The 13,434-nt window shown below is 37.0% G+C and overlaps 2 long non-coding RNA genes across 2 annotated transcripts in view; one reads left to right on the top strand and one right to left on the bottom strand.

Annotated features, from left to right (window-relative positions):
- LOC139364326 (uncharacterized) overlaps positions 1 to 13,434 on the bottom strand; it is a 317,275-nt gene that overhangs the window by 11,924 nt on the left and 291,917 nt on the right. Inside the window, exon 7 of the long non-coding RNA XR_011625979.1 lies at positions 7,413 to 7,483. This is a non-coding gene — a long non-coding RNA (uncharacterized lncRNA). The remainder of the gene's footprint in view (positions 1 to 7,412; positions 7,484 to 13,434) is intronic.
- LOC105477890 (uncharacterized) overlaps positions 1 to 13,434 on the top strand; it is a 197,432-nt gene that overhangs the window by 147,938 nt on the left and 36,060 nt on the right. The window lies entirely within an intron of this gene.

The raw sequence follows: 13,434 nt of genomic DNA, 5'->3' as shown, positions 1-13,434 counted from the left end.
AAGAAAAAAAAAAGTCTCTGACAAGTTCTATAGTTTAGAGACTTGGTCAAAGACATTTCTCTCTCTCTTGGCCATGTCATAGTCTTTCCAAATATGAGAAAAGCAATCATCAGTAGCTAGAGGAGTCTCTAGACTGAGGTATGTTGTTATAATCGGGTCAATTGAGCCTGCTTTCAGCTTATTTCACATCACAAAACTGTCATAAGACCAATACTTTCTTTGGAACAGGTACATTCAAATGCCACAAGGTTGCAAGCCTGGGGCAACAGAAGGTAAACTTGTGTCAGTGAGCACATCATGTTGCAAAGGCATCACAATAATTGTATAGACAGCAAAGGATTGCATTTCACTACTGTGTAGCATCAAATACGTAAGGCAAATACAAACAAACTACTGTCACCTACCAAGATTGGGAACCTGAGAGTAAAAATCCTAAACTGTTCATTACAAGCCTAAATGAGCCCATTAGACTTACATTAGACTTAAGAGAAAAGAAAAAAATAGTGCTACTGAACTGTCAGGGATGCAAAATTTCTTAATTACAAGAGAAAGATCACCACAAATTCAAAAGCTGAGTCTATTGTATTAACTATGTTATTTTCAATTAGGAAAATTAATAAGACCAATACTAGTATTGTTTTTATGAACTTGTTAAAAGAGGTGACAGAAGAAAACTCTGAACAGCATCATTTCCATATTTGTCTTTTTTTTTTTTTCTTGCTAGGAGTATTGCTAAAACAAAATGAGATTTTGGAGAAACTTGCTTGTTTCTGGTATATCTGGTGCTGATCAAAAAGAATCAAGCAGAAAAGAAACTTCTGGTAAAATTTTGAAACCTGATTTCATCAGAAGCTTATTTTGATTTTTTATGTTTGATGCTACTGAGAGATAATCATGAAAGGTTTTGAGTATGGATTTTTAGAACTGAGTGATGAGCAAAACTGACAATTCGTATTCTTATCAAATCCTTTTGAGTCTACAAAATAGAAGGTTCCTTGAATTTTCTGACATATTCACATCTCATCCTGCCCCAGACTTAGAGGCTCTGACAAACATAAAAGTTGAAAAATACAAGCAAGAAAAAATTTTCAGCTGCAAATCGGTAAAAAACAAAGCAAAACCCACCAACCAACTAACCAAGCAAACAAAAAATAGTCTCATTCAGTTGAGGCTGAATTGTCTTTTTTTTATAAGATGGCTCCACAAGGGTATTTGACCTAAAATTGAACTAACACAAATAAGAAACTGAAGTCGAATGTAAATTACAATGTTGAAAATTAGCTTTGCTTTGCTAGTTTCAGGTCAAAGTGCAAACTCAAATCAGAAGTATTTGTGTTGCCTAAAAATTTGTTGTACTTTTGTGTGTCCAAGTAATCCCGGGAAATCTAGCTAATTACCTTTAGTTTATTAAAAACATGATAAAACAAAGGAACATCTAGATACATAGGCTCATGTACTCTGCACATAGCTCACAGCAGTACTACCTCTTTTGATTTGCTTCAGAAGAATGAAACCCCTTCCATTCAAGGATGCTTTTTTTTTTTTTTTTTTTTTTTACCATTGTCATCATGTGGCTATTATTACCACTATTATGACTACCACAATTATCTGAATATTTAATAAGTGTACATTTGATGAGTGACATTAGGCAGGGGAAGCATGAAAAGCCTCCCCCTCATTAGCCTGGGTAAGTTATCAGACTTAATCAACAACTGACGGCTGTCGTTTTTCCTGATCCTATTGCATCAGCAACATGGATACTATATGATTCAGAGAGCTGTCTATTCAAAGAGAGCTCTAAGCATATCATTGCTTCCTGGAACAAGATGGGTGCTAACATTTAGGAAATTCTATGTTTCTTCTCTGAAGCGTCCCACCTCTTTCGGAAACTTTCGGAAACAATCCCAGAAGAGAGCAAAACAGCTGGAATTATGAGGCCAGTAGTGAAAGGAATCACAAACAAGTAACCAAGTAATCTTCATATTAGAGATGCTATTTATTTACTCATTTGTTTATAAGGTGTTTTCTCTAATCATAAAGGAATTAGAAAAGGGGTTTAATTATTTAACTTTTTTGAGGACTAGCAAAAGGGTTGTTTTTTATATTGTACTGTCTGGTAAGGGACTAGTTTTAACCATATTCTCAACGCTACGACAGACTTAAAGGGTGTTAACACCACCAGTGCTGAGTTTCTAACCTACCTTTTTATGCATGATGCTATTTAGAGCACTATTTGGAACACTACAGGAGAAATGTATGGGGAAAGGAGCCTGGAGGGACACTGGCTTTAATTTTAATTTCTTCTGAATTAGATAGCATTTTAAAATCCCAAGTGTACACATTAGTCTAGGAAGCGGGAATAATTATGAAAGTGCTCCAGCCATCACTGCGTATGGCCAGGCTGCTTGCTAGAAGCAGGGATAGGAGACAGTGCAGAGTGATGAGAACATTGTGTCCTGCATTAAGTCCTGCTTCCCTCAGAGGCTATGTGTCAGACGACTGGTACCCCGGTACTTCAGGTGGGTGAGCCAATTAGCACATTCCCTAGTCTGGAACTGTAGTTGCTGGGTATGTGATCTGCATACTAATTCAACTGAGATTTGACCTTCTGGGGGGAGAAAAACAAGAATCCCAGGTGAGAGAGAACATTGGCCTAGATTTTCGGATCCCTTCTCCTCTGTTCTTTATTTCCAGGCATCTTAACCCAGCTACTTTTTATGACTAATTCTGAGACTGGAAAAGTTTATTTCCCTTGAAAATTCAAATCAATGTATAGGATAAAAACTACCAAAAATAATAGTTTTTACCTCCTTCTGCTAATGTCAAAAATGCAATGCAGGTGCTCCTTGTACGATTGACACCCTTGGCCCACATGGGGGCAGTACTACGTAGTCAAAAGCCTCTGGGAGCTTTCAGGGCATGCAAAGAGTCTGTTTGGAGACAAATTTGAATGCATAAGGCAGAAGCAGGATAGTTTTTCATAAACACAAGATTCCTTAGAGCCAATCATTACAGCGTTCTAAATGTTCTTGCTGAAGGAATTAGGAAGGAAAGATGTCTACCAAATTTCCAGCTGCTGTTGCAATCACTTGCCGGGAGATGTTGGGGAAATTTTTTGATTGATGATTCCAGTTAATGCTACTTCTTTTAACATACACAATATGAAACAAACAATTTTTCATTGAATTATCAAATTATATTCCAGGTTTGTTTGGAACAGCAACAATATGTCTTAGGTATAGATTTTTAGTTTCTTACTGTATGATATGATGAGTTGCTTTTTGGTAACTTTTCAGATAAAGAATTTCTGGGGAAGCTGTAAAAGTAAGAATGCATTCATAGCCAATGGACCAGTATATTGAGTGCATGGAAGTTATCAGTGGCTTGATGATATTGAATAAATGCTTCCTTCAGATAGATCTCTTTTAAGTTACAGCAGCTACATAAATAAACATTGGCCTTATTATGTATTCATCTTATCTGAAGGGTTTTTGATATTGGGAGGGGAAATCTTTTCCACCAAGACACTTGGGATTGATTAATTTGGTTACTCATTAGGCATATTTTAGAAATCCAAGGAAAGCGCTATAATGATACATTGAGCTACAGTATCCCAAATCATATAGTACTGAAAGACAAAAGGTCACAAAGCATTTGTTTCCTTACTCAGAGGTGAGACTATAGCAAGTACACCTTTAGATGGTGTCTCATTTCAACCTTCAGAAAACAAATTTTGAATTAGCTGATGAGCTCCTGATCACATTAGGTTGTGTCAAAACAGGGACAGTGAGTCGTTAAGACAGTCTGGGGCACAGTGTCATGATGCAAACTATACAGATTCTCACAGAGGAGTCAATGGGCTCTCACGGTGATAGTTTCACTAAACAAACAGAACAGAGGAGTATCTGCCCCTGACACCATCAACGTTGGTTCTTGATACCCTCCTCGCTGTACTTCTTTTTCTTCCTCTGTCTCTTATCTTTTGGATAAAATTAAACACTGATTTCTCTCTATCTTCTCCCTTAACTTTATTCTCCCTTTCTGCTGATACACATGCCAGAACATCCAATTGCACCCATGGAAATTGTTTATCCCTGAGGGGATCATTTGGTACCCAAATGGCTATGGATCCTGTGCCAGAGCAATGAGGGTATTAGAGAAAATTCAGTATTTGCTTTTGCATTCATTTGTTTTTTCAAAATCTCTTTAGTACAAAGGTTATTTCTCCCATTAAACTAGCTACTTAGAATAAGGTATATTAAAAAGCACATCTTTTTGCTTGCTTTAAAATGGTAGCTTGAACTGGCATGATGGAAACTATCTTCCTGTTTTGTGAGCGTTTTAAGTATGGAAGAAAGCATCTGCTTTGCCTCAGTCTGAGGTTTGGTAGATGAAATTTCTCGGACTGATTTTTCTATTCTAGCTCAGAAAATGATTTAAATGGCTATGGATTTGAACCTTGCCATAATGTCACCATAGAGTCATCTGGCAAGTTGTGATAAGCAAGTGTTATGCAAAAATTACTGTGTCCACCCCAACCCTTCCGGAAGTCAGTACACGAGCTCCATGTAACACTTAAGCAAAACTATACAATTGCTTTGTCTGTGTGGTCTATTTTAATGAGCATACAGGGAAGTGAATTGCATAGATGATATAGTGATAAACAACAGATTAATCTTTTTAATAACTTGAGATTTTGCTTGCTGGATTTTAATTTGTCTCTCCTCTAAAATACTAAGTAGAACCTAAACATAGTAATGTGGTTTTCTATTGGTTTTGGTGTAAAGAAGATAGGATTAAGTTTAACTTATCCTTTTTCACTTATCATGTCTCTTAGGGCACCCACATAAAAGCACATACTTCTTTGTGCTTTCTGCTCTGGCAGCACCAGACTCCCACCTCTTCCAACCATACTTACATCCTTTTCCATGATCATTAGCAAGAGAGAGGGATGAATAAGAGGAGAAATATAAAAAGTAATTAATTCACTGCAGTGCAGCTGCAAATGAATTTTTGAAATAAATTATTAATTTTCTCTTTAATATTTCTGCATTGATACTGCTCTGTATCTGGGGATTGGAAGTGAGAGCTGTTTTGCTTCACAGCAGTAATGCCCTGGGTAGAGACAGCAGCACCTCACTGTAACTAGAATGCGTTGTGCTAACGTGATATTTCTCTAATCCATCAGCAACATGCCTTTAGCCAGCAGTATTTTAAATATGCATGGATTTTTAAGTTTATGGCAGGTAGGGGAGGCATGTAGGATGGGGGCAGTTGCAATGAAAGAGGTCAAGTGCCTTATTTTCTGTATCTCCTGGTGCCAACTTCCTAACGCACTGAAATCAAAACAAAAGCTAAACGTGTATAATGATTCTTGAGGAAAAGGTGGCATCAGAAATCCAAAATGTTTTTTGCTTATTTAGGAGGGAGAAAAGATGCTGAATTGTCTAGGAGATGTTAGAGTTGGGAGTATTGACTATCAACAACATGGAGAAGAATTATAAGTCTTTGTACTTCCTGACCAATCCAGGGCAGAGATCACTGAATAGTAGCAGGGTGACAGCGCAGGTCTGCTCGATTATCTTCACTGGACTCCACGTCTTCAGTCGGCTTTGAACCCAGATTACAAAACGTACCTTTTATCACTCCCTTTGCTCAAATCAAATGTTATCAGGAAATCTGCTTTTCTTGACCTCTGTGGCATGTGGTTGGAAGGTAAACCTTAGCATTTTATGGAAAAACTATTTTTAGCAACAGAAAGCAATGGTGCTGCTTCTGTGTTCAAAGATGTTGGCTCCAAATGGCAGAGGAATGATTGTTTCCACTTAAAGTGATTGATATGTCTACATACACTTGAGAGATAGAATTTCATTACCTATTCTTTCTGTGGGGACTGACTGAATACAGATTCCAAAGAAATAGGGAGCAGATTTGTGTAACAGAGTACCATTTTCTTCAATGAAATGAAGAAAAAAATGCCAGTGTATGAATCTATGAGGGGAGAAATGGTGAATGTTAAGTAAAGTGAACAAAGATATGGAAAGAGTGAAGAAACCAACACGGTATGTATTGAACATTATTTGTAATTAGGTTTTTAGCTTTCTGTTCGATGACAGTAAAATATTTCTATTGGTTCACTTGCAAAAGTATTTATTTTAAATTACCTGTAATGATTAAGCACAGAAAAAATAAGTATTATACAAGGCTACCTAACAGAATTCAATTCATTCCATAATAATACCTAAGAATTAATGCTTTCATTTTGTATGGCATTTGAAGACTTGGAAACTCAAGTTACCAACACCTTGCAGATGATTTTAGAAGAGAAAATTAAGAAATCCAAACTCTAATTTGGGGTCAAATATAAAGGAAAACAACTTAATGAGCTCTTAAAAATGTAATGCTCTTTTATAAAACAAGAAATACTTCTGCATCCTAAAAATCTGTTTTCTCTCAAATGTTTTTCTCTAATGCTGTTTGGTTACCTCCTAAAGCCATTATTTCCAGCAGAGTCACAGAAATCCTCAGCTGTGTAGGCGGTCCCAGTAAATTTAGCAGCCAAGCCACATTTTGACATGTTAAGAATAGGCGTCTATAAATCTTCCCCAGCTTCTCCTGAGAAGATTAAATCTTTCTTTTCAAGAATTTGCTAAATTTCAGGAAATGCTGTAATGTAACAAATGACTTGTAGACAAGACTGGAGAAAGAGTAGAAGATAATGGAATCTCTTTGTTCAAGAACCAAGGCCCCAGAAACTGAAGGAAACTCCTGAAAGTTCTACATTATCTACCAGAAAAGAGAGAGAGGCTGGGGCAAATGAAATCCATCTTCCTGCAGTAGCAGTGGGCTTCATGACCAGGGATATGTCACAACCTCTAAAGAAGCCCCTATGTTGTCAAGGAAGATTTCCGCTTTCATAACCCATCTCTTTAGAACAGAAATGCCACAGAAAAACTTTCAATTAAAAGAGATCTTCCAATAGTCTGAATTTCCTTTTTTTTTTTCCTCATACCTAGCCAAACAGGGGACCCAGGGCACTGCCCTTTGTCTCCCAAGTGTACTTCAAAATGCATTTCCTAACCTTTCTCTGAACAAGAAGAGCTCCTTGGATCGAGTGACATCTGGAAGAGGTTTAAGCTACTTAATATGAACATAATGAACTTAGAATGTACAGCATAGAGAGATAAGGAATTTATTGAAGGAATATTGAGAAGAAAAGCAAATTGAAGAAAGAGCTAAGTAGGCTCTGGGAAGGTGAGAGTCAAGGTTGCCCCAAATACCAAAATGAAGGGGCATTACACCAGCAAGTGACTTTGCACCAACCATTTCCCAGGCATATATCATTCTTCTTCAATATTTCTAAATGCCAAGAAAAGATAGTCTAATTGGTTTTCCATGAGTCTTGGACTTACCCACAGGCTAAGGATAAAGCTGAGAAATGCACAGCCATCAGAACCACATCAGATGATGGTGGAGTAGTTTTCTAAAAGAAAAATAGACTACTGTTACCAACAGAAGAAAAAATAGATCTTGAACAGGAAGAAACAAACATGAGAAAAGAGAGATAATGCCATTAGACAGCAAGCTTAACTTCCTAGTCAGATCATTCTGGGTTGCAGAGCTGATCTTTATCTTTCTTATCAGCACTTGCTCATCTCCCCAGTGTCTTACCTTTCCTAAATAAGTAGAAAAGTTGCTTTCATAACTCACAGAAGGGTAACTTATATTCTATTGGATGGAGCAGGTGGAAAAGAAAAAGGAGGGATGCTCCAGAAATACGAACATCTGAGTTAGTCTCTACTCAGATTCATGCACATGAGACATAGATACCTAGGCAGAGCTCCATATCCACAGGATGACCTCAGAACCACATGCTTATCCTTCTCTCATACCTTTGATTACCTATCTCCTACATCTGCCTTCAAAAGTTTTAGTTCTGCTGTTTTAGATCACTGTCTTACAAGAATGTCTCTAACCATTAACTATTGCCACTACTCTTTGCTAAAAGTTTCCCAAAGTGTTGTTATTTGTGTCCCTCAGCATCTGCAGTTTCAAGATTACTTTCTCAGGATATCACTTTGGACAATAAATGCTTTTTTTCCTTTACAGTGACCTCCAAACCCATATGCCAAGCTTGACTCATTTAAAAAAAAAGACCCACAGCTTGAAGAATTAGTTTTTGAGAAAATACGTTTTCACCTAAGGAAAAAAATATATATCTAATTTTCACTAGTTTCTGAGCTCCTTATTTATCTGTGCCCAGGGCACCTAAATTGTGTTTAATACATGTTCATCAAGTAAATAACTGAGATAGAAAATGAATACATATTTACTTGTATCTGACTATCAACCCCTTCTAGAAAGTTTAGAGAAGAAATCTTACAGGTTATCTTGTCTAACCCTGTCATATGTTATAAACTTGGGCTAGAGGCTGAGAGAAGGAGAATGACTTAATCTCAAATCTAATCTGTGACAGAGCAGAAAATCAAAGTCAGATGTTCTGAGTTTAAATCCAGTACTTATGACACTATAACACCCAAGTAATTAAAGTTCTTAAAGTATGATATCTCATGTACATATAAATAGATACCCTTGAATAGACTGAAAACCCAGTTGGATTTAAAGATATAGTGTTAGAATAATAAAGGCAGGCCTTGAGGTTAAGGTTTAGCCCAGAGAGTGCCTAATTACAACATTAGTCTTGTAAACAGTCAGAACAAGATGACCATCATGTAGAAGGACAGAGTCCTTCACTCCCCTCTCGTCTTACCCAGAATCTTCATTGTTCACTTTGCAGACTAGAAACATCCATCTTAGGGGAACATTTCCAGGACATGTCATGATAACAAGTACCTCTATTTATTGATAATCATGACCAAGTTAAAGAACTCCAGAGCAACTGTTAGGAGAGGAGAATAACCTTTTATCAGCTTTTATTCTTTCCTTTTGCCTCAGGCTTTTGCCCAAACTCAGAACAGTGGTGTGTGTCTGTCTGTGCTTCAGTTGTAAGAATGAGTAAGAACCACCCCTGCAACAACCTCTGAAATGTCCTGCATCATCCTCCTAATGGGGCAGTGTCTCATCTTCTGCACCTTCTTCCTCTTCTCTCAATTAAAATGTCTCCTCTGTCCCCATCATATTAAATCTCCTAAAGACTCTCTAATTTAGATTATATGCTGATGACTCACAATTATCCATTTCACAAATGGACCTCCTTCTTGAGCTCCGGACCCATATATAATATAACACACCCTAATAGTCATCTCTAACTGTATGTTTCACAGATACCTCAAGTTCAATCAATTTAAATGGAATTCATAATCAAACCTACTTTCTGTCACCTGTTCTCAAGCCAGTAACATGGACTTCGTCCTAGATTCCTCCTTTACCTCATCAACTACTTTCAGTTTGTAACTAAGTCTTATCAATTCCACCTCTAAAATATTTCTTTGACATTTCCATCATCGTCCTACCTTGCCTTGATCACCTGCAACTTGTTTTAGTACAATGTTCTTCTAGCTGATATCCCTATGTCTACCCTTTCCTCCCTTCAATCTACCATTCATGCTGCAATGAATGTTACTGTTTTGAAGTGTGAGTCTGATCCAGATACTCCGTGGCCTCCATAGTATTCCATCACAGATGGGTTGGAATCAAGCCCCTTGGCAGGCCAGTTAGGCCCTTCCATGCTTTATCACCCAGGCAAGATCTTTCATCTCACCAGTCTACTCAGGGCCTCACAGGACTAACCCTCAGACACCACTGAAACCATCCTCCCTGGAACAAACTGCATCATGTTTCATTTCTGAGGACCCACTATGATGTTTCGCTTCTGTCTTTTTAAAATTATTATTATTATTTATTTTTAACACAGGGTATCACTCTGTCAGGCTGGAGTGCAGTGGCATGATCATGGCACACTGCAGCCTCTATCTCCTAGGCTCAAGCAATCCTTCTACCTCAGCCTCCCAAGTAGCTGAGACTACTGGTGCACACCGTCATACCTGACTGATTTTTTTAATTTTAAGTAGAGACAAGGTCTCAATATGTTGCTCAGGCTGGTCTCGAATTCCTGAGCTCAAGCAATGCCACTTACCTCCCCTTCCCAAAGTGCTCTAATTGCAGGTGTGAGCCACCACACCCACACTTCTTTTTATGCAGTCTTCCCATTGCTTGGAATGCCCTCCTAAACTTTGTCTAGCTTTGTCTCCACTTAAGTATCACATTTTCTGTTTACAATTCCTTCAGCAACTTTCCCACCCTACTCTTCCTTGGGTATTCCTTGTTTATAGCACCTATTACCTTCCATTGCAATTCTAACCACTGTCATTATTCATCTTGTTTTTTCTCAATGACTAGCAGAATGCCTGGCACATGCTATGGTTGAGTAATCACTTATATCATAATGGGTGGTTTGGAATTAACTTGTTACAAGAAATATGCATTGAGCTACAAGAAATTCCTAAAATAGTGCTCCAATCCAAAGGCCTGGATTTGCTGTCACTACGGTAAGAATGGAAAATGTGTTACCTCTGGCAATAGTTTGGATGCTTATGAAATTTCTTAAAGGCTAAAGACTGTCAAAGAGATCCATTTCTCTTACCATCCTACCTCTTACTTTGGATTTCCTAGAAATCCAATACCAGAAGCCAGCATTAACTAAATATTTAACACATGCATTTTGTCAAACATGGCTAATACCTATAGAACTTCTAATGCTCTACCTTGAAACTGATGGTTCTAGGTCCTTCTGAAAGGCCAAGCATTGTGCTGGGGCAGCAGATCCACTCACCAGCTGTATTCTGTGCACTATTTAATGCAAGGCACATTGCCTGGGATTAACTAGAATCATGTAAAGACACGTGAAGTGGCACCTAGGGGCTGGGAAGCCTAAAGAGGAGTTAGTCAGTTTAATCCTCAAAAACACTTTGAAAATATTTGGTTTGAATAATTGGTTTCAATAGGCAGCATTTCTCATTTGACTATGGAGTACTTTCCTCATGGTATGGGTATTGATATAATAAAGATTTGGCTAAAAAATTACTCTGATCAGTTATTGACCTACTTTCCCATTCCTTCAAACCTATCCAAAAAGAGCTAGTTTTTTTTTTTTTTCACTTGCATACATTTGTCACAGAAAATGTGAAGAAACAATTTTTATCAAATACTTTAGTGAAGGAAAAAAAAAGTTTTCCTCTTCTGACCCCCTTCTGCGTTAACTATGCTGTGTTGGTTTGAGATCACCAAATCTATTCCTAACACTGACAGGCAACATGAGGCTTAACCATATGATATGTGAAGTAGAAGGGTCATTTTAGTCTTAAACCAACTGTCTTTACCAAACTCCAGGAGGAGAGAAATCATATCTGTTAAACTGTTTTGTTTACAGTAACCACAATGCTATGGGAAAACGGAACATTAAAAATTTATTTTAGAGATCATATCTTGTTTTCATTTAAGAATATAAGAGCAAAAATAAACCATTGTTTTAAGATACCTAGGTTACTACTGGCTTTATAATAATCAATTTTTATATCAGTACTAAGTATGAAAAATTAAAAATCAAATTATATTTACTTATATTTCCCATGAAATGTTCTCTATTGCCTCCAGAAAGCAGAGCCTTGTGATCTTATCTGTCAACACAGGAAAATAATACAGGTATAAATCACAACTCCTAACAGTCAAGGGGTTGCTTAGATCTTGTTCTTGGAAAATTTGAGTCCAATATAAAAACAGACACATTCCTCAAATAATTTTTTTGTCAGGCCTACAATTTAGAAGATATTTTCAAGGCAATTTTCAGTCCAACCTTTTGATACAAAAAACAATTCCAAACCCATTCCCTGCCCATGCCCTGAAAGTATGTCACCACCATTTGAGCCTGAACTGGAAGTATCGCTTTAAATCTAATCCATTCTTTGTCATTGAAATAGTTGTGTAAAGCTCTTTTTCTTTCTCCTCATCTGCTAAATGAGATCATCTTCACCCACTTAAGACATCTTGATGAAGTGTTATGGCTTTTAAGGAAATTTAAATATAGGAAATATATTTTTAAGAACACTCTGAGTATGATTTTATGTTTTCTACCTAGAGATGTAAAATTATTTTTAATTTTAGATTTGTGGTTTTTCCAAAAAAATATTCATTTCCTAAATTAACATTTGCTGGCTAGGGCACTGAGGTTATGAGTGATTTAGTCCCTTTAAATTCTAAACTCTGTATAATATTTTGATATCTTTAAATGAATTTTAAAAAGGTAAAGAAACAAATTATATGTGTGTATACGAGACTTTTTTCTAAATCAGGCTTTATAATAGATAATATATATTTGTTCTATAAGATATAAGCAATAATGAGTAAGAAGGAGAGAATAACAACAAAGAGATGACGAATACATAGTGTGGTAAGTACAACAGAATCATGTGAACAGAGGGATATGCTCTACGAGAAGAAAGAAAAGTCTAAATGATACTGCAAATTTCAGATGGACTGTTCCTTTGTTTAGGATTTCCTACAATTCTACCTTCAACACCACTGTGATTAAAAAAGCTTGTTTCCCTCATGGGGGGAAATATTTTCTTCCAAAGGAGAGTCAACCTGACTTCCATATGTACATAATTCCTAGGAATAAATCTCAAGAAAACATTCCCAACAATGCACATTTTGTCCCCAAATAAGCACAGCTGTTTAGTATTAGTCTTTCAGTTTATGCCCATCTTTTTCTAGCCTCTTTATAGACAAGGCACTGCAGTTGCACCACCAGAATATAAGTTTCAGCTGTATCTGTGTTCCCATCTACTGTTCTGTTACTAAGCTTCAAAGAGAGGTCTAATTTAAGACCTACGGTGTGTTCAAACCTGTAGTTTCAGATAAGGATTCTCCCTCTTATATAATGCATTTTAAAATGAGAGCAAAAAGCCCACATCCGTGTTGGATTTCCACTGTTTAGCTTTGAGTATTCTTGAAGCCTTAAATTGAAGAAAGAGTACAGGGTTTGTGAGCTACAGTAATTAGTGCTGGTGGCAGTAAGGCTTGTAGCAGTGTTGATGAAAAGAAACCATAATTTCTTTTAAACTCCTTAGGGTCTCCTTTCTGAAAGGAAGACTTGCAATGTTTCTTTTTAAAGCTTGGATCAAATAACTTAAGCAGACGCTGTGACAATACCATTTGCAGGAAAGAAACCTATGGTATGACTCATTCACCCACCAAAATGACACTCTATACACCTACTTGTTCCTTGCCTTTACTTTCTGAGTCCTCTGAGTCAAAGCATTTGAAAATCAGTCTGCATGTCAAAGCCCCATGAAAATTTACTTGCTGACATCTTTTCTGCTCATCCTGGTCCACTTCACCTTCTCCAGCATAGGCAGAGTTATGAACAATGTAGTGATTATTCATTAATAAGGTCTACATGTAACAGAAAACTCATTT

This window comes from Macaca nemestrina, chromosome 7 (assembly GCF_043159975.1).
Source record: "Macaca nemestrina isolate mMacNem1 chromosome 7, mMacNem.hap1, whole genome shotgun sequence".
Taxonomy (NCBI): Eukaryota; Metazoa; Chordata; class Mammalia; order Primates; family Cercopithecidae; genus Macaca; species Macaca nemestrina.
The sequence above is the reverse complement of the archived record's forward strand: the minus strand, read 5'-3'. Positions and strand labels throughout refer to the sequence as shown.